This window comes from Pinus tabuliformis, chromosome 1_1 (assembly GCF_031772625.1).
Source record: "Pinus tabuliformis cultivar Carrire ecotype Pingquan chromosome 1_1, CPIR1, whole genome shotgun sequence".
Lineage (NCBI taxonomy): Eukaryota > Viridiplantae > Streptophyta > Pinopsida > Pinales > Pinaceae > Pinus > Pinus tabuliformis.
Window position 1 is genome coordinate 637,803,869 of NC_142297.1, and position 26,488 is coordinate 637,830,356.

Sequence of the window (26,488 nt, forward strand, 5' to 3'; positions counted from 1 at the left end):
GTGTTTGTGGCGTCATTTACAGTCTTCCTTTGCATGAGTAAAATAGTCTTTCTGTAGCCTTTGATTCAGATCTGATTGAGAGTGATCTTAGAAGAGAGTTCATTGGCTGTTTGTTCAGATTGATTATAGTTTTTTACTTTTGCTTATTGGTTTGAATTTGTTCTTTTCAAAGTATCAAAACGAGTCTTTATTTCGAAAATCGCAAAGTGATTGTAATCTCTTCTACCCTTGTTGATTTCGAAGAAAGTAAACTTGTTTATTTTGATCATTGTAAAAGCAAATTCAAAGTTGTGCAAAAATCTTTCTTTGTAGGCATTTATACTAAGAAAGTGAAAACAAACACCTGCATTGTGCATTTTGCATTTGATAAGTTTGCATGTTGGAGTTAGGGAAAGTGCATTAGAGTGTGTTGATTGCTCTTTGAGAAAAGATAGTCGCTCTCTTTTCCCTTAGTAGCTAGGATTTTCAAAGTTGAAAGATTGTAAAGCTTGCTTATCATCTTAGACTGCATTTAGGAATTTGTATCATACATCTCGTGGTGAACCTTGAAAGGCAAACTTTAAAAAGATCAACCTAAAATAAACTGAATGAACCTAACAATGCTTTGTAACATAACGCACAACATAGAGGTCTAGGCTAGAGACGTGTTCCGGCGTCGTTAAACATAGTGACTGTCGATCTCGAAGAAGGTGGGTGATTCCTCCTGAGAGTCGGTGGCGCTAATACGGATTGTGCTTCCACGTACCGTCGCATATATATTGGGAGACCCCTATAGGCATATATCTTTTATCCTTAGAAAGCCGTGTCGGCCGCCCTACTGATCGCAATGCAGTGAACACAGCATTCACGAAGATCGACCACCCATACCGTAAAAAGTATTATGTGGTTTTGCGAAAGGTTTGGCACACCCTCTGCCTAGATCTCCAGAGTAGTTTCTTTTGGCCTTTTTCAGACTCTATAACAGAAAAAGTCCATCTGAGCATTTGTCACTTTGGGCTCGTTAAAACATCGAAGGAGACTAGAGTCATCTTTAGCTTTTTCTAGACTCTTTAAAACTGAGAAACCAAGTTGTGTCTAAAAGCGTCGTTAACAATTTATTTTAAACGGAACAATCACCCTTTAATCCTGCATTGATCTTTAAGTTGAAAAGATGGAGCACACCAACCAAGGAGTTCCCTTGGGTGGAAATCCTAGTCCCTTCTCCTCTTGGGGAGATGTTGGTGCGCCCCACATGGCCACATTGTTGCTTCCAGGATTGACAATTGGCCTACCAGTTTGGCTCTTTTCGACCAATATCGTTCAGAATACCACCACTCCTGAACAGTCGAGTCAACAGTTAGATCAGACAAGAGTTGCCTCCGAGCCTTCCACTTCATCTTCCTCCCCTCCTTCCTCTTCGCTTGACGGAACTGGTCGATCAAAAAATCGGGTTCCTAAGGAGAAGAAGGAGAAGAAGAAGAAAGAAAAGAAGAAGAAGGAGCCTAAGGCGACTGGGGGCAAACAAATGTCATCTAACAAAAATCCACACACCGCACTTGTAAGGCCTAAATCGCCATGCACCATATGCAGGGGAGACCACTTCCATAGAGATTTTCCCTGTATCCCATGGATACTAAGAGACTGGTCCCCCCGTTTGCACAATTCGGGAGCATCGACCTCTGATAGCCATGTCAACTGGTCACTGTCAACTAGTGGGAGTGAAGCTCCAAGACAGAATGGGAAAGTTAAATTTCCCTGCAGATTGTGTGAAGGCGATCATGCCATCCACCGTTGTCCCTTCTTAGACGAGGCAAAAAGAGTTCTGGAAGATCGTCCCATTTTACGAGCGAATCTTCCTCCTGGATATCAAAGACTCCTGCCAAGTTCCTCACTAGTTGAGAATCTGGCTGAGCCACTTAGATGGTCACCCGAAGCACCTGTCATTGAAGAAGAACCGTCTGGATCCATGCCTGACGAAAGTCAAAAGGTTGATACGGCAGTTGACCCGGTTTTGCCTTCAGAGGCTCCATCTTCGAATGACACCATCACAGAGGAGAATAAAGACGACACCGTCCAGGTTCTCTTCATCAGCACTGACTCTGATGATCAAGGGGGCAATGCCACCATTCCTTTGTCATAGGAAGGAAGTTCATCAGAGCACTATCTGGCCGTATATTCGGTCCCACCACCAAGCAACCTGGTTGTGTCCTTTGATTGGAACCAACTAGGCAGACCCCGGTTGCCAGCCAGTGTGCCATTCAGAATTATTTGTCAAATATATAGAATAGTAATGGCTGGCACTATCATTGATGAGGGGGCATCTGTGAGTATCCTTTCCTCTATTGCTTGGAAAGTGCTTGGTTCGCCGACGCTTTTACCTGAGATGAGAAATCTATCAGGTTTTGATAAAGGAACCAGTCGACCTTTAGGGATCCTCCCCAATGTGCCTATAACATTGAAAGGGAAGACCGTTCAAATGAACGTGATGGTCGTTCAAGGACCCTTGGATTATAACCTACTCCTTGGACGAGACTATATATATTGCATGGGAGCTGTAGTCTCCTCACTCTTTAGAGTAATGTGTTTTCCGCATGAAGGAAGAATGGTCAAGCTCGTGGACCAACTTTCGTTTCCCAGATCACACATCGCAAATAGTCATGTGCCAACCCTAAATGGTCTATTCATGCAAGAAGTGTCTCAACGCACGGTCCGTCCTCCTGATGAGCGCGAGTAATCCGAGAGGATATGACTGGAACCCAGGGGGCATGCATCCTGGCCTGCTTCGGCAGGGAAACTTTGGGTATAGGGTAGGTTTCCGCGGGAGAATATGACTAGTCCGTACCCCGTCCGTCGTTGGAAGAGGGGTTGTTCTAGAATAGGAATCTTTTGTTAAAGTTATGTGAGTGGAATAATCTTCTTTTCACTCACCTCTGTCTATTTCGGTAGACATCGCCGAGGAAGTGTTTTGTTGAAAGAATAACAGAACAATCTTTGGGTAGCCTGAAAGAGGTAGGCCTCTCCCGGTAAAATAGATGTTTTATCTGCAAATTTAGGGGTAACCTTGAAATCATACTCTATACCTGGGGGCATGCAAACCTTTCGGAGTGCAAGCAAGGGGCAACTATTTTTTTTTTTTTTAAATTTTTAGGACCTCTAACCCTTTAAACTCGTAGGATTAGTCGTTTCCAAACTTGAATAAAGAAAGGAGAGTGAGCATAGCTTTGGTAAGGCGCAAGCTCTATAAAAAATGGGATCTTTCATGAGACACTCTTATCTTATGACTGGGTAATTGAGCAGTTTTAGCATAAAGTTCATGCTCGTTAAAAAATAAACGCAAGATCCGAGCAGTTTTAACGCGGTCTTCATGCTCGTTAAAAAATAAATATAAGCAGTGAGCAATGTTTCCTCCAGAGTTTAAGCTCATTTTTATCTAAAAAATGAACCTATCCCGGTAAATAACAGCCGTGATCGTAAATTTATTAGCCATAAAAGCCTTGGTCGTGTTTGCACCTGCCACCTCCACGTTTCATTTGGCCGATCGTTCACCTCCATATGATTGTTTACCCATTTTGAGGAACAGCTATGAAGAGTGGTTTCACCTAGCCATCCTTGTGACACTGCCGTGATTGGAAAATTCCAACCTGTACCTGGAATCAGTTGCTATTCCTGTTTATCACTCGTTCCTCAAAAGACGAGTCTTCTTTAAGCTCTTTTCAACTGACTAGTAAAATATGAAAAGATTGCCGAGTTTTTGCCTTCCAGCTCGTTAAAGGACCGGAAGAGCTATCCCTCCTCTAGATTTTAATCTTTTTGGACCTGAGGGATTATTGCACAAAAAGGTCGAGCGCTTGTTTTATTCGGCTCGTTAAAGTTATCGAAAACTCATCCCTTCTGTATTGTTTTATACTTTTTCGGACTTAAGGGATTAGATGAAGAAAAAGGAGTTTTGGAGTTAACTTTATGTACCTTTTCAGACTCTCTAAAAATGAAAAGGACCCAGTTATCCTTGTCGTTAGACTCGTTAAAATTATTAAATAGCGACAAAATTGTCTTTAGACGAGAACGAGTTTCCCTATCGCTAGGCTCGTTAAAACATAGCGACGGGCTTGCCCGAAGGGCAGGTTATAGAACAAACATATGTTATCCTCCTCAAGCTTGAAAAAAATAAAGAGGTACTGGTCAGCAATGACTGGGGAAAAATTGGGAAAGATCAAAAAAACTTTGATGGTAGCAGGTCGCTCTTGAACATGACACTTTTCCTCCGTACCACAATCGGGTTGGGTTGTTTCATTCACCGGTCACATCACCATGGTCTTGCCATACTATCCATATTTGGGGTAATGCTACCAATCCATCGCATCAGTGTCGCCATATGTTCAAGAGAAGTCATTCAGAAAGAGTCAACCGAGTCCCATCCACTGCCATACATTATCCTTCATCCATTAATGACCGCCACCCTGAATCATATGTCACAGATTGTTTTCACCTCCATTAAAATCATTAGCTCTGTTCCATGTCACTGATGTGGGATTCATTAAGGCCCTCCTTTGACGGATCGCTCCTTGTCGACATCAGCTCATTATCTGAGGAGTTGATCTAGGAACAACCCCTTCAGTACTTTGAAGCTTGCATGCCTCAATGGCAAGTTTCTCACTTCCGGCGACAGGTATACATCAATGACCTTCGACCAGAAGATTTTGCATGGTGTTCGACGCCAAGTCCTTTATTCACACCACGTAAATTGTACTGCAGTACCTTGAGGGTCATTATCATTATCGGTGATTCCTCTCGCGCTTGTTAACGGTTTACATCATTGACCGGTAATCAAGCGATGTCTTTCCATGTTCGACTTCAGCGCAATTCTCACATGGATCGACTTGTACTTAGAGTGAAGATCGAACGAGTTTGAAGACCCCAGATCTAGTTTCATCCATCCGGGCTGCAATATATATTCAGGAAAAATAAAGACATTTGACATGTACATCATTGCAGCAGATGATCATCCTACTCAAAGGATGATAATTTCACCAAAATTATCAGTCTACCATCAGACGATCGTCTGTTCTATGTACAAAAATGAATTTATAAAGCTGAGCATGGGGATTCCCGCCTCAGCTAGATCATGAAAGCAGTATGAATCATAATGTATTGTATTGTATTTTACTACAGGCCTCCTCCCAGCAGATGGATGAACTTCGAACCCTCCTGGATAAAGCATTTCACCCGATAAACGGCCTCATACTTTAGTGGGCAACTGTTATAGACATTTTTGTGCCTTGCATCACTGAGCATGAAATGTCAATAATCAAGGGATCCAAAGTCCCTAAACATGTTGTTCCTACCCCTAGAGGAACAAGGCCAGCAAACCATAGCAATTCACAAAAGTTCTCCACCTGAAAACACTCAAAAACAAGGCAATTCTGGATCATGTCAATTGCTCCACTGAGCATCTGCGTTGAATGTCAACTGCTCCACTGTCTACCTGCGTTGAATGTCAACTGCAAAGAAGGCTACCTGCGCTGAGTGAGTTTGGACAAGTGGCAGAGTCATTCCTCAAGGTGTCAATGCCCAGGAAGCTTCCAAAATGACACTTGGATCAGGGAATTCGACTGGTGATGAGTAAGAGGTTCCAAATCTCCAAGTTGAAGCAAGAACCTCCAAGTGGACTCAAGAACTAAAGTGGGAGAGGACACTAGTCAGATCTCAAGCTGACTCATCCTCTCTCCAAAACTCCTATATATAGATCTCTCTCCATGAGGTTTAGGGGAGGCTGGAATTTGGTATTTGCAAAGAATTGCTGTTGTTTTGTGGCTAGAAACATTGGGTGTGTTATGCTTTGAAAGGAGCTGAAGAAGAAATTCCATTCTGCTAGGAAGGAGATGCTGGGTTGGAGCCCTATGGGTTGTATCTCTTCCCGAATCCTGTTACTTTCAATAAAGCTATCTTGATTCTTTCCTATATGTTGGTATATTTTGTATGATTGCATTAGTATATTTGATTTACTTCTAATCCTGAATCATTTATGAATATGTGTATTTGCCTTTGTATTGTGTTCCTCTCTTGTCCCAAGTAGTTGTTCTCTTGTCACAGGTAGCTGTTCTCTTGTGATCTCGTGGGATTCAAGTAGTTGTTATCTTGATCAAGCGAGGAGGCAAGTAGCTGTGGACACACAAAGAGAAGAGGATCTAGTGCGAGGGACAACCGGAAGATAACGGTAAGTCTGCCGATCTCCTCTCTTTCATATCTCATAAAGGAAGTAATCATGATAGCTGTATTCGTTTGTTGCTAAGGCGCTGTCACACCTTAGGTGGATAGGATTGTCCTAAATAGGCATTTTTCCCCATAACAACGTATTTACCGGAAAAGCACCATTAACCTTGTTTTTCATGATTTCTCTGCAAAATTAGCCAAATACACCTGAAAATCCACATTGAAACATATTGGCACCTGCAACCTTCTCCTCTTTGCCCCGCATAACTATAGTTGCGGCCAAAACCTGACATCTTTGCCCCCTTGATAAAGCTGCCACCGCCAGCTCAAATTGCAGCTCCAGTTCACCCGCGGAATCACTAAAAGCTGGTTGCTAAAGCCCTTTATTTTTCCCCTTTCCAATGTACTAATTGCAGAGCCTTGCACAATCTTCATTTCATTAAGTTTTACTCCTCAAAAACAACTATGCACAGAACTTGAAACTGTGAGTTCCTTGCCCAGAAAACCATTATCAGAACTCTGTTTTCTGCTCAAATACATGCCTAATCCAACTGTAATCATTTCCAAAACATGGAGGCACCAGTTTCCCTTAACATTGCTCCACTAAATGCACCCCATAGACAGCTAGAATGGCTTCCACTAGCAGATAGAGATTATCAAATTGATGATATGGAAGGAGTGAAGCCTCATCTTCAAGCCTTTTGTGAGATAAGGAATAAGTTCAGAAACAAGACTGATCCATTAAGAATATGGGAGTCCAACATGCCCATGTACTATTTGCCCTCAGTAAATGTTTTTCCTGATCTCATCCATCACTGTTGTTCTAATTATGATCCTGTTCATAGGGTAGTGATGAGCCCTGCTGGTAAAGTCCTCTTCTACATTACTCCTCAGTCTATCAATGAGATGTTTCAATTCAAACCAATGCAGCCATTGGTTCCCCTTTCCATGAAGAATATGCTAGATCAACCCTCACAATTGCCCTCTGCAGAGATTGACCGAATTGCTAAATTGTTTATGCCACCAGACTGTTACTCCAGATTCACAATCCCTTATCTCCATGTTGCATTTAATGAGGAGGGAAAAATTCTTATAGATATGATCTCCTACATCCTGGGATTCATAACAAGTGAGATTGTAGACAGTACTATCTTTGCCTTGATGTCTATCTTCACTCCGGGACAGCCCCCTGTTGTCCAGTATGATTATGCCACCTTCATTGCTGATAAGATTCATGAGCAATTCATGAGCCTAGAAAGGGAAAGGGTATTCAAATACACCTCATACATCTATCATTTGCTGCTATATTATCAGTCTGAGAGTTTCCTAGTTGTCTTCAAAAAATTGGATGCAAGAGGGGAGAGGAGGTCAGTCATATTTTGGTCATCAGTATTCCATCATATTAGTTACTCCCCATACACATACTGTGAGTTCATTGATCTGTTTATCTATCCAGCTACCTTCTTGTTGTCAACAGATTCTCCCCCCAGCCTCACTGATGAGATGCAAAAGATTCTACAGCTTTCCAAAAGCTACAACATTGGTGACTGGTGTTTCTACCAAAACCACACCATAATCAGGGTCTATGACTGTGAATTAGCCCCCTACAGGCTGCCCAAATATGTCCCCATGAGACTATTTTCCTTAGAATACTTTTGGCAATTTGGTAATGCAGATATGGTGCATTTCTTTGGCAAAAGCAAAAAGGCACAGCTAAAAATCAAAAATCAATTGGGTCCCTTTATTTTCAATAAGAGGGAAGAAGCATGGAAGGATGCTGACCAGATTCTAAGGGAGAAACTCAAGCTAAAAACAAGCTTTTATTGGGCACCATATGACCCCAATCACGTTATAAGCCTTAGAAGCATCAAATACAAGCTTGCAGCATATGGACACTGCACTATCCCTCAAATTGAGCAATTTGCTAATCAACAAGAGTGGGTAAAGGGCACTCTAGTTGAAGAATTTACTAAAGAAGAAATAACAGAAAAAGCAATCAAGAATCTTGAAAAATCTGTTGATTTGGAATCTTGTGGACAGGTGTTTTTTACAGCTCCTCGGTACATTGGAGAAGGCACCTCTTCTGCCACGGCCCACTAGCAACCTGCCCAAGAAAGTACCTCACCTGCAGCAACAGATAAAGGAAAAGAGGTGGAGCATTCAGAAGAACAAGTGCACGATTTGGGACCGCAAGAAACAATGGCAGATCAGCCAGTTCCTACAAATGAACAAAGGCAAGGGCAAGACCCTTCTACACAAACAAATGTGACATAAATTCCAGTATTGCAGACACCTCTAAATGAGGAAAGAGCGAAGAAGAGAGATAGGCAGGAAGAGACCCCTCCAGGGACATCTATAGATTAGCAAGGAGAAAAGAGACAAAGGTTAAATCCTTTTTCGGAGGAAGAAATGCCAGGGGGGTCCACAGAACGACAAATTCCCCCAAGCATGGAGACATTGGCCAACGCTTTTCAGCAGGAGCAAGAGAGACAACAGGGAGTGGAAGTAACATCCAAAAGGAAACATGTTAGACAACCCTCTGATATTAAAAAGGCATTCACTGATATCAAAGCCAAGAATGAGCCAGTGAGACTACAGCTGTACAACCAGCTAATAAGGATGGCCCCTACCAATCAGCAAAGGCTAATGGCAGCCTATTACATCTAGGAAGGAAGAATGACCCTCGGTCACTTCAGACCTACAACTCAGCAACCCCAATCAGCTGCTGATTACATTAGAACCGATCTGGAAGTGTTTGCCAAGGATATCCATCTGATGGACCAGATTGAATTGCACAAGCAGACAGGGGAGATGGTATATTCCACTCTAGCAGATAAGACATTGTTAGCCCACAGATTGAAAAACTCTTTGCACAACACTGCTGCCCAACTTGAGTTGGAGAAAGCTTCATCACAGGCCAAGGACAATAGAATCAAGTCCTTGGAGGAGATTATCATAGAGCTGGGACATGATCCCTCTGATCCCAAGGGTGTACAAGCTTTGATAAAAAAGAAGGATGAAGACATAGTTGCCCTAAGAATACAAATCAGGCTGTCACCCACATGGCATCCTCAAGCGACAGAGCTGGCTCAACAAAAAGAGGAGAAGGATGTGGTAGCTTTTCTTACAACCTTACATAAAAGGTTGGTAGAGACAGAGAGTGCCTTGGAAGCATCATTACAGGAAAGACAGGGAGAGTTGGCCCCTCAGCCAATTCAAACGGCTCAGATTCTTATAGGTGCTCCTCCCACGGCCACCACAACAGTCCCTCCCACTGTTATAACATCAAGCTCAGCACCAATTTCAGCCACTACTTCAGCACCTACAGAGCAAGGCACTAGCTTGAAAATGGACAATATGATGAAGGAAATAGAAGCTCTGGAATTGCAAATGACAGAATTGAAGGAATCCAAGGAAAAGTTGTCTACAATTGAGGGAAAATATGAAAAATCAAAGCAGGATGTAGCTGAGAAGACAAGAGAAGTCAAAACCTTGGAAAGAAGAATAAAGGAGCTGGAGAAAGAGCTCACTTTTGGTAGGACTCTAGCAGATATCAAGAAAATTTTGTGGGCCAAAATTGGCCAATCTGTTATAGACCAATGGAAATCCATTGAAACCATTCATGAGCAAATGGATTTGATAAACTTGGCTGAGTTTGAAAACCAAAAGGCTAGAGCATCTTTGAGAAATATGCCCGAGCAAGCAAATAGAATGATCCAATTTTTGAATACTCACACCAAAGGGCAGCTGGCAGCATTAGGAATCAGTAACAGGGCTAAAACTATTTTGCTAATAAAAAGGGTGTTAACCCTTAGGAATTTTGTGCAGTCATTGGACAGAAAATGCCAAGAAATGCAAACAGAGGTGGATGAGTTCAAGACAAAGATCATGGCATTACATAGTAGAGGGCTACCAAGTTTATTAACCAGTGCTGGAAGACTGCTGTCACATGACCTTTATGCCAACAGAGTGAATAATTTTGCTGCCAACCAAATCACAGCTTCCTCAAGTACTTAAGAAGATACAGGGCCTCCATCGGGACAGAGTGTCTTTGATAAATTCCAAAATCTATTCTACATTGCACATGAGATAAACCACCTATTCGAATTCTAGCCCACTTTTCATAGATACATAGAAGCTGATGAAACACTGGTAAAGATACAAAGGCATCAACTACCTACAGAGGATTGATGGAAAGGGATGATAAAGACATTACTCAGGTGATTTTGTTTATTAATTCTTTTTTGATCAAGCTACAGTTCAACATATACAGATGGCACGATACACCTGTAAAAGGTGAATCAGCATAAAGCAAAATTCAAATGATAACTACAGCTCATCAAATACTAAGAAGCCAAGCACACATGATGAAGACCTAGATAGCAACAGGGAGTGTACCAGCATCAGGGCAACACACGTGGAATAAATGCGCAGCAGGCAACCGACTCATTCAGCCCAGAAAGTCAAAGTTTTATGACAAAATAGACAGCTAGCAAGCCAATATTAACTGCAGTGTTTAATGCTTCATTTACTCCCTGACAAGAGTTGGTGATATAATTTATTGCTGGAAGAGTCACCACCTAGATATTTTGTATCTTGTTTTTGTATATATACCTCCCCATAGAACGTATTTGGGGTTGGTTGGTTGATAATCCTCACTCTAGACTTGTGTTGTATAATTTGAGAGCTCTGTAATCAAAGACTGATGCAATGCTTTGGATGAAGAATTGTCCATTGTGTTATTTAATGGCCAAAGAGAGACTGTGGAATTCTCGTGCTACTACATGACTCAATAAGTGTTTACTTACCTCTGTTTACAGTTTATCTATGTTTACACCACCATTGTATTACCATCTAAATAGCAAGAAAGAAGAATAGCTTAGGTTTTGCTTGACTGCACCCTATTCTCAGTTCTTGTTATTTCTATATGTTTTCTTCAGAAATGGTTATGAATATGCATACTTAAATGATCATGTTTACCCTGTTTCTTTCACATATGACTGTTATTTAGGAATTCTTGACTGCTCCTAGACAAACTTTCATTCACCTCCCCTCTCTTTTAGCTAATGAAAGATTCTTAGTTGCCTTTCATTTATGACCTTAATTCCATCTTTATTCCAGCCTGATATTGTTCTATGTGTAGCTATCCTACTCCGTAATCCTCTTGTGACCAAGAAAACGCAACAGCAAGCCCTAACCCATGACTCCATGCCCAATGGTTTGAACTTCTCACTCTATGCATCCCAACTCTGCTTGAAAACATCATCCTTCCGACCAAAATCAAAACAAAACCCATGTACACCATAACTAGCCTAAAATCAACCCAAAACAAAGTTAAATATTAAAGAGAGAGCCCTCTCTGACTGCAGGTAGGCTAGGACCTGCAACGCAAAGATTGGTTTGTGGTTACCTCGGCCGTATCCCTTAAGGAGCCAAGGGACAACCTGAGTGATAACATCATTGGCAACTCCACTAGGGATTGAATGAATTGTTTCAATCACTGTCTGTTCCTTAAAGCTACAGATGAAGCCTGAATGTCAGCCAGGAATCCTTTGAAACTGTTCTTTCTTTGCATCTACAGGAGTAAATAAAAGCTGCTTCAGTCAATCTTCATGCTAGTTTTAAGCTACAGATAGCTGTTCCAAAAATTTGATTACTTCCTTGCTAAATTCCAAAAATTTCTTAGAAAAATACCAAAAACAAATTCGGAAGCTGGCTCCAAAGAGGAAAACTCGTTATACCAGGTCAAACCCTGACCCAGATCCTCCAGCTATTTTTGACAATCCTAACTTAATCCCAAAGATCCTTAGGAAACAAGAGGAACAAGAACAGTTTGCTGATTCAAGCCCTGAAAGAGTTCAACAAAACTATATTCCAACCCCTGTTAAACCTTCAGTTCATCCTCACATTGCTCCTTCTTCTCCTTCTTCCTCATCCACCTCTCAGAACACATTCTCAACACCTCCATCCACTGCACAAATTTCCATTGTTGTCCCTGCTATTCCAGCTGTTCCATTCCTTCCTGTTGTCCCATTTATCCATGTCAATATGGAAAATAGATATGCCCCTTTGCAGCTACCTGCAAATCCAGGGGCTATGCCTCAATATTACCAAAGTAAGATCACTTATTTTGATGGTACAGGTACCTATACTGCCCTACATGATACAAAGAAAATGCAAGACTACTTTGAGAATTATGAGATAGACGATGATGATGTAAGAATGAAAATCTTCGTCCAAAGTTTAACAGGTGAAGTAAGAACTTGGTTTAGAGCACTTGCTACAAATTCCATAGCCAATCCAGATGCTCTTTACCAATCATTTCTCAACAGATGGGAAAAGAAAAAAGATCCATTACACATTCTATCTGAGTATGACACCATAAAAAGAGGCCCACAAGAAACTTTCCTAGATTACTATGCAATATTCAACAATGTTTACAATGCCATCCCTCAAAACCTTAGACCTCCACCTGACTTAGCCTTAATCAAATTCCATGATGGATTTGATTCTAACATGGCATATCAACTAAGGGAAAGAGCCCCCCCAACCTTAGCAGACATGCAAAACATAGCTGTTAGTGTAGAGGCAAACCTTATTGCTAAAAGAAATCGGGCAAGAGCTGAGAGAAGAATTACTTTCAAGGAAGAACCTTCAACATTTGAACAAAAACTGGATGCAATTATCAAAGGTATGGACAGACTTGGGGATAGGGTGGAAACCATCGAGAGAAAATCATCATGGGAAGGTCAACCAAGTGCTGCCAGAAATCCAAACTTTAGAAAGAATCAAAACCCAAATGTTGGAAGGCCTGGTCCCGACCAAAACATTAGACCTCCCTTTCAAGAAAACTATGCCGAGGCCTCAACATCTAGTGAACCAACAGAGGACCCTCACATCAATTTGATGGGTTTGGACAGTGAACACCAAGTCTTTTTAACACAAGAGGATCAAGAGGCCCATAATTGCAACCAATTTCAAACCAAATCAGGAGAGTCATTTGACTTTAGGGAAGGTTATGATGCAATAGTTTATGAGGTACATAAACAATACAAATTGCAGAGCAGAACCATAGATGTGCCAGAAACGAGCAAACCAAAGGATGCTAAACAGCCAAAGAAAGCAAAAGAAAAAGTTGTTCTCCCAGAATCCTCTGATAAAACAGGCCTACACCTAGGAGAAGTCACTGTGGAGGATATATCAGATGTACAACCCTCTAAAAATCAGCCATCCTCATCTCTCCCCTCAAAAGCAAGTTGAAACAGCATTCCTGAAAATAAATTCAAAACAGATTCAACTCAAAATCATACCCACGATGAAGAAAAGGTCATTGAAAATTCAACTGAAAAGGAAAAATCTGCTGCCCATAATACAAAGATTCAGGTAGAGAAACCCTTCAACCTGGAAACAGAAAGAGGTAAGCTGAAGATAGTTGTTCCTCTTTCTGAATTGGCCAAACATGAAGTGTATGGACAACAAATCAATAGGTCGCTCCAAGTATCAGACAATAGGGATGCTGTGAATGTTCGAGATGATCAACCTGAATTACTGTTTGGTCCTGAGGTTAATGGAAAGACATAAAATGGAGGAGTTCCACCCTTTTATGTCAGCTTAAACATTCATGACAAGGTCTTACACAATGCAATGTTTGATTCTGGGGCCTCACATAACCTGATGCCCAAACCTGTGATGGAAAAACTAGACCTAGATATCACAAGACCATACAAAGATATGTTCTCATTTTATTCAAGCCAAGTCAGGTGTCTAGGCCTAATTAAAGATTTGTGTGTTTCCCTGGTCTAATACCCAACCAAAATGATTCTAATGGATGTGGTGGTAGCTAATATTCCACCCAAATATGGCATGCTTTTATCCAGATCATGGGGGGCCAAGCTCCATGGATCCTTGCAACTAGACATGTCTTATGCCACTATTTCGGTCTTTGGGCAACCAAAGAGATTATACTGAGAAACACTAATGAAATACGTGGTGAGTAGTCAAGAAAAGCCCCAAAACTTCCCCATCTACTCAATACATTCTGATATGGACTCATTCATCTTATATAATGCTGATATGTGTACCAAAACTGATGCCAAATTACTAGTAGCAGCACAGACAGAGGGTTTGGATAAACAATCTGCTGCTCAAAATCAATTTTTTTTTGATATGATTGATACAACAAAGGAGAATGATACATCAAATGACTTACAAGAACCCAATCTGCCCATGGTGCAACTTTCTAAAAATCTCAATGCAAACCTTGACCATGAAACCTTATGGTATTTAGAGTTTGATGGCTCAGTCAACAAATTAGGAGCAGGGGCAGGGGTTTGGATTCACAACATGCAAAATGACCAGGCTGAGGGTCATGCATATAGGTTAAACTTCAGATGCACTAACAATATGGCCGAGTATGAAGCCCTCTTGTTAGGTCTCAAACTCATAAAAAACCTAGGTGCAACCAAAGTATCAATTTTAGGGGATTTAGATCTGATCATACAATAGATGAAGGGAAATTTTGTCACAAATGATCTTAGGTTGAGGGCTTACAGAGGGGCATCCATTCAAATACATGACACCTTCTCAGAATCTCAGTTAACCAAAATTTCCAGAAAGCTCAATCTACATGCACATAGCTTGGCAACCTTTGCCAGCACTTGCAAGCTACCTTTAGAACCCAACCACCGTTTCACTGCCGAAATCAAACATAGACCTATTGTCCCTGATAATGTTAAAAATTGGCAGATCTTTGAAAACGATACACAGATAAATAACTTCCTCACTTTGAAAGAGGAATTATCCAACATGAACATTGATACAAGCATTGTGGACGACCAACAACAAAAGCACAAAATTGAACAAAACATATAAGCTAAAACAGAAAATCTGATGCTGCATCCAACTATTTTTTATCACAACAATGTACAGGAGCTGAAGCAAACAGATTTTGATGAAGTAGCTGAAGTAATTGATCTAAAAGACAATTTTCTGCCCATAGGATTAACCCCTTTGAAGGATTTGATCGATTCAAATGATATCTCAAGGAAGCCAAAAATGCAACCATTAAATGCTGAGATTGAGGACTACAACATTGGAACCACAGAAAATCCTAAAATGGTAAAACTATCCAAGGCATTACCAGCTGATCAGAAGTTGAAACACATTGAATTGTTCAAAGAGTTCGATGATGTCTTTGCTTGGAGTTATGAGGACCTCAAGTCCTATGATACTTCAGTCATCAAACACACTATACCTTTGAAAGAGAATCAAAAACCTTTTAAACAAAAGCTTAGGAGAGTGAATCCCGTCCTCCTTCCCCTGATTGAAAAAGAAGTTAAACGTGTGTATGAAGCAGGAATCATTGCTCCAATCAGGTTCTTAGAGTGGATCTCAAATCTAGTGCCTACTAGGAAGAAAATGGGAGAAATTAGACTGTGTGTTGACCTAAGAAATTTGAACAAAGTCTCTCTCAAAGACCATTACCCCTTACCAAAAATGGATCATATCCTACAAAGGGTAGTGGAAGCCTCTAGGATTTCACTGTTAGATGGGTTCTCCGGATTCAATCAGATTTTAGTACACCCAGATGACCAAGACAAAAATGCCTTTACAACTCCTTGGGGAACCTTTAAATATGTAAAAATGCCTTTTGGGCTTAAGAATGCAGGAGCCACTTTCCAAAGAGCAATGGACATAGCCTTTGCCAAAGAAATCCATGATTTCCTAGTAGTCTACCTTGATGATCTCACTGCCTTTTCAAAATCAGACCAAGAACACTTAGAACATTTAAGGCAAGTGTTTCTAATTTGTAGAAAATATGGCATATCTTTGAATCCAAAGAAATCACTGTTTGGCCTAGAGGAAGGCAAGCTCCTAGGTCATATAATCTCAAAAGATGGCATTAGGATCGACCCAGACAGAATTCAAGCTATCCTTCAAGTCCCTCATCCGAGAAACATTAAAGAACTACAAGGCTTTCTAGGGAAGATTAACTTTTTGAGAAGATTCATTCTTAATTTGGCCGAGCTCATAAGACTATTAAACAATATGCTGAAGAAATATTCTAGAGTCAAGTGGACCATCAAAGCCAAACAAGCCTTTGAGGACATCAAAAGAGCTTTGACAAACACACCAGTCCTCACAAGTCCTAGGTTTGATAGAGATTTCATCATTTTTTCCTTTGCATCTGAGCACACAATTGTTGTTGTCCTATTACAAAAAGATGACCAAGGGTGTGAGAAACCCATTGCCTTCTTCAGCAAAGCTCTTAGAGATGCTCCCTTAAAATATCAGATTATGGAAAAGCAAGCTTATGCCTTGGTAAAGGCCATCAAAGATTTCAGGATTTACATTATATAGTCTCATGTGATTGCTTATGTCCCAAATGCTGTGGTTAAAGACATTTTAACCCAAGAAGGAATTGAAGGCAAAAGGGGCAAATGGATTGCCAATATCTTATAATATGACATTGAAATCAAGCCTACAAAACTGATAAAAGGACAAGGGCTAGCCAAACTGATGACTGAAACCAATTTCCAAGCCCTTGACATCAATGAATTGGACAATGAAGAGGAGATGGCGACTCCACAGATCAACCAAGACTTTTTACAATCCCCGTGGTATGCTGACATATGTTTTGTATTGTTAAACCTGCAAGCTCCTCCAGGGTTGTCCAAAACCAAAAAGAGATTCTTGAAAGTGAAAGCATCAAAGTTTTACATTATAGACAGTTCTTTGTTTTGGAAAAATCATGAAGGAATTTTACTTAATTGCCTAACATTAGAGGAAACTGACAATGTCCTTAAGGAATTTCATGCAGGTGGCTGTGGAGGGCACTTATACTGGAAATCAACAGCTGATAAAATCCTGAGGGCTAGATTTTATTGGCCCTCATTGTTTGCTAATGTGAAAAAATTTGTAATGTCTTGTCACAAGTGCCAAGTTTTTGAAGGCAAGAGGAAGCTGTTACCTTTACCACTTAAACCTATTTCAACTGAAAGACCTTTTTAGAAATGGGGTCTAGACTTCATTGGTGAAATCCACCCTTCATCCTCTGGCCAACATAGGTGGATTTTAACTGCCGTAGACTACTTTACCAAATGGATAGAAGCCATCCCTTGTAGACAAGCCAATGATTCAATCATTATGCAATTTTTAGAAACCAACATCTTGTCAAGGTTTGGCTGTCCAGAAAAGATCATTACAGACAATGCTGCTGCTTTCAAATCCAAAAGAATGATCAACTTTTGCCATAAGTACCATATTACCTTAGGCCATTCCATAGCCTATTACCCTCAAGGCAATGGCCTAGTTGAGTCCTCCAACAAAAGCCTCATCAACATCATCAAAAAGGTCTTGGAGGAGAACAAAAAGAATTGGCACAAGAAGCTGGTAAATGCACTATGGGCAGACAGATTGACCACTAAAAGATCCATTGGTACAAGTCCATATGAACTAGTTTATGGAATGGAGGCAAGATTCCCTTCATCTGTGGGAATCCCTGTAATCAAGTTGCTACAAGAAATACAAGCAGAGCCTAATGATATTCAAAGAAGGATCAATCAGACCATTCACTTGCAGCAAACAAGAGAGGAAGTGTATCATAGAACCCAAGTACTGCAAGAGAAGCTGAAAAGGATGTTTGACAAAAGAACCAAAGCTGAAGATTTCTTCATAGGAAACAAAGTGTTGAGATGGGATTCTAGGAGAGAAGAAAAAGGGAAACATGGTGTTAGCCTCCAGCTGCAGCAGGTTAATCATCTTTCATGATCGACATTTTTACATGCCAAATATGTCGTACTATCCGTGCTGCAATGCTCCATATTTGCTACAGGTGGCCAAAGAAGTGTCCATAAGAGTGTGCTAGTCTACGTGCCACTGCTGTGTTCCAATTTTGATAAGCAATCCATTTTTTGGTTCGAGGCAGTTTTTCAGTTGGAGGTACTCAGGCTGGAATTCACTAACCTCTCCCTTCTTCTCATCACCCTTATTATATAACTCCCTAACAATTTTCCCCCTTCCCCTATTTTAATCATGTATATAAACTCCCCTATGTAAGTACCCCTCCCTGGCAATATAGCCATATTCTCTATAAGTCCGGGAAATCACAGTCCATCTAGGGCTGTTTTCAGCTCATCCGAGTCATTAAGGAACTAGTCTGACATCTGGTCAGCTAGTAACCTCTCCCTTTACCCTAAAAACCCATATTCCGCCCCTAACCCAAAGTTTCTGTGCATAAGTATTAAGCCCGTGCCTGTAAAACCCACATAAACCCGTTTCCCTAACTTTTTAACCCACCCGCGCAAATATTAAAAAATGAATATACTCCGCATATACCCCGCGCTTAACCCGCCGTCCCTTCGCGTCCGCCGCTAGCCGTCCGGTCCACAGCCCCACAGATCGACGGTGGGCGGGCCGCCCCATCCCTGAACCGCTCGGCCTTTAACGTCTGGGAGTTCCGTGGTTTTTCCGCTGTACTCCCGCCACGCGTCAGGCGCTGGGCTGTGGCGGAGCCCCTCCCTCCGAAACCGCTCTCCCTTGAAAGCGGTGCGCCACATACCGCTTACCGCCCTGCCCAGTGACGTCACATGCCCACATCACACCCTGCGTCACCTGCCTGCGTGGCCTCCTGCCACGTGTCCCGCCACCGTAACTGCCACATCATCGTCCGTACGTGATGACGTCATGCTGACGTCATCCCGCCACGTCGCCCTGCTGACGTCATGTTGACATCACCCGCCGTACAATGCTGACGTCATCAGCTCTCTTTTGGATGCAGAGGCACAAAAGTCGCACTTCGGAGCCCCGGAATCCAATTCTGAGGCAGTTTTTGATGAGCGATTTAGGTTGAAATGGAGAATCTTCAGGGAATCTTTAAGGAATCTTCTCACCATGCGGCCCCAGGAAGCCCGAAAAGGCGCAAAAATGATCTGTTTTCTTCACAGAGCATACCAAAAGGAGCAGAAGATCATTCCAGATGATACAGAGGCTGAACAGCGGCCATTTACTGGTGATTAGACCCGCAGCACATCAGATCAGCAGTCCATATTTTGTCAGAGAGTATCAGTGGAAGAAAAGACACCAGAGCGTATCAGTCAAGATTTTTTAGGGGCTCGAGGTGCCTGAACTTTGATGAAGCCCCCAGAAAGTCAAATCAATAAGCATCAGCCCATCCTTGCCTTCAAATCACCATCAAGGCATTCAAAGCACCAGGACATCAAGGAAGCAGAAACTCATACTCATTTATTGCAGAAAACACTGCAGCAAGCCACCGAGGACAACATCATTTATTCAGTTTTGATACATCGGCCCTGAGCACGGCCCGAGATATTTTTTGCATTTATTTCTGGATAGGATAAGGTTAAGTAGTCATTTTTATGACCTAATTAGGTCAAGATGTAATAAAGGAACTCTGCAGAGAGTTTTTTCCCTATATATACCACCCTCTGTATAGTTTCAAGGGTTGGTTAATTGAGAATTTTCACTAGAGACTCGCTTTGTATACCTGGTTTTTTCTGTAATCAAAGATTGCTTAAAGCTTGAAGAGCGAACTGTCTGTTGTTGATGAATGTTTTTGAAGAGTTGAAGATGGAATTCCTGCACTGTGGCGTGAAGCAATAAGTGCCTCTTATCTTTGTTTATGTGTTTGCCATTATCTAAATAGCAGAAAAAAGGAATAGCCTAGAATTAATTTAAATACTCTCTATGCTCAATTTCTGCTGTTTCTTGATGTTTTCCTCTAAAAGAATTGGTTATGAACATTGAATTCCTCCCGGCTCATGTTTACCCCAATTCCCCTGTGCTGGCCAATTATCTAGGGATTCTTAACGGCCCCTAGGTAGCGCCCTGTTTTTTTTCTCTGCTAATCTGTTGGAGAGATTCTTAACTTCCTCTCTTTCTTTAGCATTCAGTTCATCCCTTAAACCTGAAGATTTCTTCAAATCTCAGCTATCTTGCTCCATGTTCCCTCACTGTTATTAAGAAAACGCACCGGCAGTCCCCCTCCTCGACTCCACGCCCAATGGCTTGAAAGATTCAGACTATACTCTGCCTCTCTACCTGAAAGTGTCATTTTTTCCACCAAAACTCAATCAAAACCCCTGTGCATCATATCTATCCTAAAATCATCCCTTTCAACAAAGCTAAATCATAAAGAGAGAGCCCTCTCTGGCTGCAGGTAGGCTAGCGCCTGCAATCCAAAGTTGGTTTGTGGTTACCTCGACCGTATCCCTTTAGGAGTCAAAAGGGACAACCTGAGTGATAACATAATGGTGAATCCACTGGGGAACGAATCATGTGCTTATTAGTGTAAATCCTCAATTTTGACTAGTTCGCCTCGTTTTCTGGAGAAAATGTTCCTTTTCTTCAGGGCTTTTCATGTTCAGCTCTGATCTGTGACAGTGGAAAGAGATCAGGCACTTCAAGGTTGATTCATCCACCTGGCGACTCCACATCATCCTCATAATAAAGACTCCGCTGGAGAAATGAACCCGAAGGAATTATATAAGCAGATCAGGCTCTTGACTTGGACTATCATCCAAGAGATCATGTTCTTTCTCTTGCACCAGATTTTGCTGTGCATATTGTACTTTAAAAAGCCTCCTTGCACATCAGAGCAGTAGCTTCCAAATGCTGTGGAAGATCATCATACAGCCAACGAGGACCAAAAATAGAACCCAGTCTTCTAGTTCCTGTACATACTCCCGTGCCTCGTAAAGTTCCTGAAAGATATAAGCGTTCATCCTGCCTCCGGTGCTTGGTCCTCTGCCCGTGAATCATCCTGAATATCTCCCTAGATTTGATGGAGAAAATGGTATTACTGCCCATAAACACATCCAAGCTTTTAAAGGTTATCTTAATACATTTGAAGTGGAAGATGAAGATGTCAGTCTTAGACTATTTTCCCTTTCTTTGCAAAGCGAAGCTAGGACTTGGTTTAAAGCGTTGCCTGAGGCTAGCATCTCTAAGTTTCAGCAGTGTGCCAAGCGTTTCCTTTATAGATGGATGATTAGAGGTAATCTCTTCACGCTCATCGAACAATACAATCATTTAGAAAGGCATCCAGATGAATCTGTTCAGCAGTTTTCAGACAAATTCAATCAAGTTTATCAGTCCATGCCTTTAAATATAAGACCTCCCCTTGATCTAGCTCTATTGCAATATCCTAGAGCATTTGACACAGAGATGGAATTCTGTTTAAGAGAGAGATGCCCGTCCACTTTGAAACAGATGCAGGACATAGCTGTGGACGTAGAGGCAAATCTAAGAAGGAGGGAAGAACAGCGCAAAGCAGAGCAAGAAGAAAGATTTCATAGTGTGTTACAAAGGACAGAGGAAATGATGTAGCTGATCACAATGAAAGTGGAATGTTCGGAGCACCAGAACAGATCTGTTTCCCAACAGGAAAGTAGTGACATTCACGAACAAACCTGCCACAAAACAGATGACATATTCATCCAGCCATACATGATGGAGCAGTCTCCTGATATACTGTGTGAATATAATAGCTTCTCTTATTTCAACTGTCTGCCCAAATATGATCTGTATGATGATGATTATGAGCCTAACGACCAAATCAACCTTGCAGAGGAATCAGATCCTATTTTGGCAGGAAGCAGTGTTCAGGTTCAGCAACCTGAAACCAATGATCATCATGCCCATCTTAGATATGAAGAAAAGGAAGAAAACACAAAGTGTGTTGATTTCAGTGAAGGAACTTTACCCTTTTGTTTTGAATCTTTTCAATTTATCAAGGATAACTATCATGCTGTATATGATCAAGTGTCACCGCGTGTTGCTATTGACCGTTTGGAGGTTAATCAAGATATGGTTCCAAAGGTATTGCCTCTAGTTTTGCAGCCCCAAAGAGCCATCGAATATCAGATTGAGGTGGATCCAGAAGCAGCAGTATATGACCAAATAATCCAAGTGGATCCCCTGCCTCTTTGTTTTCAGCCATCTGAGTTGTTCAAAGAAGAAGAAGACCAACAACCTGCATAGATCAGTCAAGTCCTATTCGAGCCAGATTGTAATAAATTACAAGCACCTCTGCAAGTTCTAAATGACATATCTGCTCGCAGGCAGAATGATGAAAGAGATAAGTGCTCTTCTCCATTAACAGGATGCAAGGCTCAGTATCAAGTTATCGATGATCTCCCGACTCCAGGGCATGGTAGCGATCCTCAACCTTTGTACAGTTCTTTAATTCAGCCTAGAAATTGTATATATATGTTGCAGGACAGTTTTGTACAGCATTTAAACACCGAAAAGGAGGTTAGTAGCTTCCTGATCTTCTCAAAGATTGACAAAGCCATAACAAATTGCAAAATCTCAGTTGGTCCCACTAGCAAGCACAAGCAGCAAAGCCTACTCATGTTATTATTACTTAAGTGGTTGCATTAGCTATTTCACTTCACCTAACAGGAAAGTAAGTACTGGTTAGGGTAGGTAGGTAGGTAGGATCAATAAGGTAGCCAGCCAAGGGAAATTTACAGAACACAGCAACAATTGAATACAAGGAAGTCTGATCTGTTGTTCTTGGCTTTTCACAAGGAAAAGCCATCCCCAAGTGGAGCCACTGTTAGCCTCCTGCTATAGCAGGTTAATCATCTTTCATGATCGACATTTTTACATGCCAAATATGTCGTACTATCCATGCTGCAATGCTCCATATTTGCTACAGGTGGCCAAAGAAGTGTCCATAAGAGTGTGCTAGTCTAAGTGCCACTGCTGTGTTCCAATTTTGATAAGCAATCCATTTTTCGGTTCGAGGCAGTTTTTCAGTTGGAGGTACTCAGGCTGGAATTCACTAACCTCTCCCTTCTTCTCATCACCCTTATTATATAACTCCCTAACAATTTTCCCCCTTCCCCTATTTTAATCATGTATATAAACTCCCCTATGTAAGTACCCCTCCCTGGCAATATAACCATATTCTCTATAAGTCCGGGAAATCACAGTCCATCTGGGGCTATTTTTAGCCCATCCGAGTCAGTAAGGAACTAGTCTGACATCTAGTCAGCTAGTAACCTCTCCCTTAACCTTAAAAACCCCTAAAAAACCCATATTCCGCCCCTAACCCAAAGTTTCTGTGCATAAGTATTAAGCCCGCACCTGTAAAACCCACATAAACCCGTTTCCCTAAGTTTTTAACCTACTCGCACAAATATTAAAAAACAAATATACTCCGCATATACCCCGCGCTTAACCCGCCGTCCCTTCGCGTCCGCTGCTAGTCGTCTAATCCACAGCCCTGCAGATCGACGGTGGGCGAGCCGCCCCATCCCCGAACCGCTCGGCCTTTAACATCCGGGAGTTCGGCGGTTTTTCCGCCGTACTCCCACCACACGTCAGGCGTTGGGCTATGGCAGAGCCCCTCCCTCCAAAACCGCTCTCCCCTGAAAGCGGTGTGCCACATACCGCTTACCGCCCCGCCCAGTGACGTCACATGCCCACGTCACACCCTGAGTTACCTGCCTGCATGGCCTCCTGCCACGTGTCCCCGCCACTGTACCTTCCACGTCATCGTCCGTATGTGATGACGTCATCCCGCCACGTCGCCCTGCTGACGTCACGCGCCGTACAATGTTGACGTCATGCTGATGTCATCAACTCTCTTTTGGATGCAGAGGCGCAAAAGTTGCACTTCGGAGCCCCAGGATCCAATTCTGAGGTAGTTTTTGATGAGCGATTTAGTCCGAAATGGAGAATCTTCAAAGAATCTTTAAGGAATCTTCTCACCATGCGGCCAAAGGAAGACCGAAAAGGCACAAAAATGATCCATTTTCTTCACAGAGCATACCAAAAGGAGCAGAAGATCATTCCAGATGATACAGAGGCCGAACAACGGCCATTTACTGGTGATTAGACCCGCAGCACATCAGATCAGCAGTCCAGATTTTGTCAGAGAGTATCAGTGGAAGAAAAGACGCCAGAGAGTATCAGTCAAGATTTTTTAGGGGCTCGAGGCGCCTGAACATTTATGAAGCCCCTAGAAAGTCAAATCAATAAGCATCAGCCCATCCTTGCCTTCAAATCACCATCAAGGCATTCAAAGCACCAGGACATCAAGGAAGCAGAAACCCATACTCATTTATTGCAGAAAACACAGCATCAAGCCACCGAGGACAACATCATTTATTCAGTTTTGATACATCGGCCCTGAGCACGGCCCGAGATATTTTTTGCATTTATTTCTGGATAGGATAAGGTTAAGTAGTCATTTTTATGACCTAATTAGGTCAATATGTAATAAAGGAACTCTGCAGAGAGTTTTTTCCCTATATATACCACCCTTTGTATAGTTTTAAGGGTTGGTTAATTGAGAATTTTCACTAGAGACTCGCTGTGTATACTTGGTTTTTTCTGTAATCAAAGATTGCTTAAAGCTTGAAGAGAAAACTGTCTATTGTTGATGAATGTTTTTTAAGAGTTGAAGATGGAATTCCTGCGCTGCGGCCTGAAGCAATAAGTGCCTCTTATCTCCGTTTATGTGTTTTCCATTATCTAAATAGCAGAAAAAAGGAATAGCCTAGAATTAGTTTAAATACTCTCTATGCTCAATTTCTTCTGTTTCTTGATGTTTTCCTCTAAAAGAATTGGTTATGAACATTGAATTCCTCCTGGCTCATGTTTACCCCAATTCACCTGTGTTGGCCAATTATCTAGGGATTCTTAACTGCCCCTAGGTAGCGCCCTATTTTTTTTCTCTGCTAATCTTTTGGAGAGATTCTTAACTGCCTCTCTTTCTTTAACATTCAATTCATCCCTTAAACCTGAAGATTGCTTCAAACCTCAGCTATCTTGCTCCATGTTCCCTCACTGTTATTAAGAAAACGCATCGGCAGTTCCCCTCCTCGACTCCACGCCCAATGGCTTGAAATATTTAGACTATACTCTGCCTCTCTACCTGAAAGTGTCAGTTTTCCCACCAAAACTAAATCAAAACCCCTGTGCATCATATCTAGCCTAAAATCATCCCTTTCAACAAAGCTAAATCATAAAGAGAGAGCCCTCTCTGACTGCAGGTAGGCTAGGGCCTGCAGTCCAAAGTTGGTTTGTGGTTACCTCGGCCGTATCCCTTTAGGAGTCAAAAGGGACAACCTGAGTGATAACACATGGCAAATTTGATTTTTGGTGGAAAGGACCTTATGTCATTCATGCTGTACAAGGTAATAACACATATTTTCTGAAGAGTTTGGATGGCTCAAATACTGAAGAAGGCCCAGTCAATGAGCGAATGCTCAAGCACTATTTTGATTCCATGTAATCAGCATAACACCACTGTGTATTGTACATAAGTATCTGTAATTCCAGCATTTTTATTTATAGCGGTTAGATAAGGAACTAAAGGCAACAAATTTTGAAGAAAAAGAAGGGAACTATTGCACCATTTTTTGATATATATTCTGGCTATATCATAAGAAACCAAGAAAAGCACTTGTGAAGGCTAAAAGTGATGATGAATACTTAGAGAAACTAGCAAATACAGAGTTGTAATTTCACAAGTAGAGCAGCTCAAAGAGTATTTCATACAAGTTACAAGGATTCAGATCAATGATCTTGAACAGAAGGAAGGTTCAGACTGTAGCAAGAATTAAAAAACAAGGCAATCTGACCTGTTGTTCTTGACTTTTCATCTGGAAAAGCCATCCCCAAGTGGAGCCACTGTTAGGTTCCTATACCAATAGGTTTCATTTTTCATGATTGACAGTGGAAGTGCCAAATATGTTCATCTTTTCATGCTGCAAAGGTTCCATATTTTGTAAAAAAGGCATTAGTGAAAAGTTAAAAAATGTGAAGAGGGTATGCCCTAAAAGAATTATCAAAGGAAAAAAAGAGTAAATTTGTCAAAAAAAATGATAAAAATGAACCCCAAAGAAAGACCAGGAAAGTGGCTAGTTCAAATGCCACTGCTAGTTTGATGGATGGCCCAACAGTTCAATCTGGACCATGCCATGGTTTAAATTGCTTGTTCTAGACTAGAGAATGAATATCTGTCCAAACAGTTCAAGCTTGGCAGATGAGTAGCTAGGTAGAGAAATTAAGGAGCCCAACTACTTAATCTGGGCCCTTGGAAGAGATAAGGGTAGATTTAGATAGGAGGGAAGTCAAAAGAAAAGAGGATAATCAGGGTCTGCAAGTCTAAGTGCACCCATTCAAAAGGAAGAAAAAATGTTAGGTGTATTAGGCTGGGTAGGTAGTTTGAGGTTGCAGAAAGCAAGGTTTTGATCACCTGATGTATTTTCAGTTACAACTTGTCTCATCAATGAAAGAAATTCCAAAGCAGCAGTTTGATGGC